The sequence below is a fragment of the Otolemur garnettii genome, unplaced genomic scaffold, assembly GCF_000181295.1.
Source record: "Otolemur garnettii isolate 467f Iridium unplaced genomic scaffold, OtoGar3 scaffold00022, whole genome shotgun sequence".
Taxonomy (NCBI): Eukaryota; Metazoa; Chordata; class Mammalia; order Primates; family Galagidae; genus Otolemur; species Otolemur garnettii.
The window spans coordinates 17,668,221-17,673,580 of record NW_003852417.1 but is presented as its reverse complement, the minus strand read 5'-3'; positions in this window follow the sequence as shown (position 1 = coordinate 17,673,580).

The window sequence follows — 5,360 nt, the reverse complement described above, 5'->3', positions numbered from 1 at the left end:
CCAAAACTGCAAAAAAAAAAAAAAAAAAAAAACCAAAACTCGGAGCCACCCAAGGACACTAAATGTGCAGTCTTGGACTGATGTTAGAAAGAGCAACAGCTCAGCTTCAGCACAGGAGAGGCCTGGCTCAAGAGGTTTGTGATGGGCACAGATTTTTTCTCTTGTCCTTGAATTTGCCACCATAATGCACCGTCAAGGACAGAGAGATGCTTTCAGTTCTTCCTAGCCTGGGTGACTAAGAGAGAAGAGGGAAGGATCACTCTAGCTGTGGGTTGTCAGCTTGGGGCAAGAAACCTAGCCAGGTTGCCAGGGACCAATCACAGAAACTTCAAGAAGGGGAGATGGCATCTTCTGTGCTTAGATGTCTACTTTTGCTGGAGTGTGATGATATGATCATAGATCACTGCAACCTTGAACTTCTGGGCTCAAGTGATGCTCCCATCTCAGCCTCCCGAGTAGTTGGGACTCCAGGCATGTACACCATCATGCCTAGCTAGTTTTAAAAATATTGTAGAGACAGGGTCTCACCATGTTACCCAGGCTTGTCTTGAACTCCTGGGCTCAAGTGATCCTCTCACTTCATCTTCTTTCGTAGCTGGCAGCTGAGACTACAGGAAAGCGACACCACACCTGGCTGGATGTCTACTTCTGAAATGAACTTGCTGCCCCACCCTGGGTGCCTATTTGAATGAGGGCAGAGAGCATGGGGCACTACTCCCACTGTCTGCACTACTCTCACTCTGATGTGTATGCGGTAGTCAGGGATGACCTGGCCACATGTTCCCTCCTCCAGGGAATGAAAACTGAGGAAGTGTGTAGACTTGGGGAGCTGTTCTGGGTCAAGGCATGACCTTTTTCCCAAGGACTTTTGTCATCTCCAGTAGGAGAGCAGAGGTCATTGGCTGGACATTTTTATGCCCTTGGTCCCAAGTCTAGGGCTCTGGGCAGAGTTTGCCTGGGGCATGTGGCAAATTGGGTGCAGTGTGCCTTATTCTTGTCTGCTTTGGCTAATGGGTTCTGTGTCCACCTGGGGGCTCCCTTACCCATGGGAATCAGCTCAGGGAGCTGCGAGGCTGGCAAAGTGGGACGCTTTGGGTTGAGGCTGTAGCCCTGGCCCAGCACTTCAGCAAGGAAATGCCTGGAGCTCTGCCCAGAATCTCAGATACGGAGGTGGATATGTAACAATCCCTGTTCACAGGACCTTGGTCTTTCTGAGTTGTGGTTTTGTCCTCTGTAAAATGGGGTTTTTAATCCTCACCTAAATCACAGTGTCATTCTGATGATCAAATGAGAGAATGACGTGAGAGAGCTTCGTAAATGCAAAATGCCATTAATGTGGATTCCTGGGGGAGGAAGAGTCACCAGCCAGAGAGGGTCATTCATGAAGGTCAGTTCCATCACAGTCCCTGCCTGAGGGGCTGGCACCACCCCCAAGGCCCTGCTCTGCTGCTGAGAGCTGAGGGCAGGAGTGTGAGTTTCTGTGTTTGTCCAGATGTGGATGTGGTAAATTTCCAGCATAGAATGACTCAACCCCAGAGAATAGCAGCTTTCATCTGAAATCAGAGTCAGAGAAGGCTGGGCCTCTACGGTGTGTGTGTGTGTTTTGGAAAGTTAGGATATGTGGATGCTAATTCTGGATACAGCATTATCTTGCTTCATGACCTTGAACATGTCACTTCCTCTCTGTGAACCAAAATTCTTTCCTCTGAAACAGGGGAGCTAGACTAATGATCTGAAGGCACGTGTGTTAATGTGGGTGTATGCACGTGTGTGTGTTTCTTTGCAACCTACCCCTACCCTTCTTTTAAGGGACTGGGTCTCACGCTCTCATTCACGCTGGAATAGAGTGGTGCAATCATAGCTCACTGTAGCCTTGAATTCATGGACTCAAGCAATCCTCCTGCCTCACCCTCCCAAGTAGCTGGGACTACTGGTGCGTGCCAGCACACTTGGTTAATTTTTAAAAAAATTTTTGTAGAAGCCAGGCACAGCAGCTCATGCCTGTAATCCCAGCACTCTGGGAGGTGGGTGGATTGCTTGAGTTCAGGAGTTCAAGAATAGAGTGAGGGAGAGCAAGACCCCATATCTCCTAAAAATAGAAAAACTAGCTGGGTGTTGTGGTAGGTGCTTATAGTCCCCAGTACTTGGGGGAGGCTGAGGCAAGAGGATCACTGTAAGCTATGATGATGCCACAGCACTCTACCCAGGGCGACAGAGTGAGACTCTGTCTCAGTACTCTACCCAGGGTGACAGATTGAGACTCTGTCTCAAAAAAACCCTGCTTTTGCCAGGACTGGTCTTGAACTCCTGGCCTCAAGTGATCCTTCCATCTCAGCCTTCCTAAGTGCTGGGATTACAGGCATGACACACTGCACCTGGTGTCTTTGCAACCTTTGACAAAAGGTGATGGCAGTGCAGGAGGGCTGCTGTTTAAGATCAAGGCTCCGGGCAGGATGGACAAGAGGAAGGGACTGTGTCCACAATAGACTGGGCTTTTCAGGGGGTCCCTGGGAAACAAGACTTCTTACAAGCTATTTTGGGGAATGAGAGGAAGCAGGTTCATTTTACTCAATGGGTATAGTGAGGAGAGTCCTGGGGAGGGAGCTTGGTGTGGGGAGTTCCTCTTTCCTCTGGCAATATTGTCCATCTTGAGTAAGTCCTTTCTGGTCCTGGACAGCCCTCTCCTGTCCCTGGCTTCCTGAGATAAGTGGTAGGAAGCCTGTTGGGTTTTGGCTCAGGGATGAGTGGAGGAATGCTGAGTGTGCAGAAAGAGCTAAACGGTCCCAAATGTGGGCACAGGAGGGCCTGAGGCAGAATAGGATTTCTTAGCTCTTTTGGAATCTGTCTTCTTTGAAGGATGACATATTTAGGTTATAGTTTCCCCTCTCACCAAGGTTCTGAATAAGAAATGACCACTTCATAAATAACTCTGAAACTTCTGCCAAATCTTTGCTGAAGACATGGAGCGTCATGGGACATGGCACAGCGAAGGACCAGGAACACATGCTTCGCAGCCATTTGCCTGGGTTCAAATCCCAGCTTTGCCACCAATTTACTGCCTGCTTTTGGGCAAGTGGACTGCTCTGAGCCTTGGTGTAACTTGGCACATAATTGAGGATGATACGTATTTTGTGTTGTTATGGTCTTCAGTTATAGAAGGACTTAGAAGCTAAACCCCTTTTAGAACTTATTGAGGGTGAGGAGGAAGGATACGTCTCCTCTCTTCATCAATAAGATTTTGGCAGATCAACATTCTCAAAGTGTGCTCTGTGAAATACAGGACATGAGGAGATGTCATTTGAACAATGCAAACAGAGGGTTTAGCGTTTGGAATGAGTTTGGGCAATGCTGGCTTAAGCAAAGGTAAACAGCATCTTTGCTGCAGGCCTGTTTTTTTTTTTTTTTTTTTTTTTCCTAGAGACGCTGTCCCTCTGCTGTCCAGGCCCACTATAGCCTCAAACTCCTGGGCTCACATGATCCTTTCACCTCAACCTTTTGAGAAGCTGGGACTACAGGTGTGCACCACTATGACTATCTAATTTTTTTTTTTTTTTTTTTTAGAGAGAGAGAGTCTTGCTATTGCCTAGGCTGGTCTCAAACTCCTGGCCTCAAGCGATCCTCCTGCTGGGGCTTCCCAAAGTACTGGGATTACAGGCATGAGTCACCACATCCAGCCTGCTGCAGGACTTTTCATAACCTTGACTAAACTGTCTTGTCAAGTTCCCCGAGTGGGTGATGCATACAATGTTTTCCCAAGTTCATTTGGCCAAGGAACCCTTTTCCCCTAAGACATACCATGGGAAATATTTTGAAAAGAGTTGTCATTGTATCTCTCTTGGCTTCTGGAAGCTTCTGTCTCCATCTAATGCTCACTCCAAGTAACCAATTCAGCAGGGATCTTGGTATATTTATGCCCCACCTCCACTCTGCGGTGCTGGTTTTCTATTTTTGTTTTGCTGTACATATATCTTTTAGCGCAGGATGCCTCAGCTGCATGGAAGTGAGGCGGGTGGGGCTGATGCTGTCTAGAGATGAAGAGCCCATGCTAGAATCACAGGCAATTCTGAGCTCATATCTACCCATCTGTGAACCTTAGGAGCTGTGGGCAGGGACAGGTCTGCTGTGCGGTGCTGGTCTTCCCAGCTGCCACACCCTGACCACCCCTACAGACACAACGGGCTAAATGCAGCCCCTCTCATCTGTGATTATTTTGCCCCAGGTGATGAGGAAGGGAGAGGGTGTCAGCATGTTTATGTCCTGCAAGAACTGCTTAAGGAAATAAAAGTAACTTTGGATTGGTCACTGCTGACCTCAAAAACAAACTGGTTATGCTGTTGTTGCATTTAGCTGTTCTAGGAAAGACAGAGGTACGTATGGCATGGACAGTGAGACCCAGATTTTCTTAATTTTTCTTTTCTTTTCTTTTTATTAAGAGACAGGGTCTCACTCTGTTGCCCAGGTAGAGTGCTATGGCAACATCATAGCTCACTGCAGCCTTAAACTCCTGGGCTCAAGCCATCCTCCTCAGTCTCCCAAGTAGCTGGGACTACAGGCATGTGCCACCGTGCCTGGCTGAGAGCCCCAGATTTTTGATGAGGTAACCTTAGAAGTGGGTGAGCCAATGGCAGCTAAGGCCCAGTTCTGCTGTGGCCACCCTGAGGGCTGTAGGACAGCAAAGAGCCTGCCAGCAACTGCAAGGAACAGACGGGAGCATAGTCATAGGATGGCCATGGTCCTGCCTCCAGGGGTGTGTAGGTACTACCACTTCTTTCTTTGAACTCTGAACCCCCTATAAATTGTTTCCTCTGTATTTTTCCTATTTATTTATTTAGAGACAAGTCTCACTCTGTCCCCCTGGGTAGAGTACCATGGAGTCATCATAGCTCACAGCAGCCTCAAACTCTTGGGCTCAAGTGATCCTCTTGCCTCAGCCTTCCAAGTATCTGGGACTACAGTTGCCCACCACAATGCCCCAGCTAATTTTTCTATTTTTAGTAGAGATGGGGTCTTGCTCTTGCTCAGGGTGGTCTCGAACTTGTGAGCTCAGGTGATCCACCTACCTTGGCCTCCCAAAGTGCTAAAATTACAGATGGGAGTGTCCCAGCCCCTCTCCATATTTTTTAATTGACCTACATTAGGTAGGAGGAAGAACTGGGAGAAAGTGTCCCTATCCCCAATCCTTTTATTTCTCTAATGTATTCATATAGGCAGTCCCCACCTTATGACTGAAGCAGGTTATGAGGTTTGTTGTTTTTTCTTTTTTTTTTATGAGACGGAGCCTCAAACTATCCCTCTGGGTAGAGTGCCATGGCATCACGCTCACAGCAACCTCCAACTCCTGGGCTCAAGCGAGTCTCCTG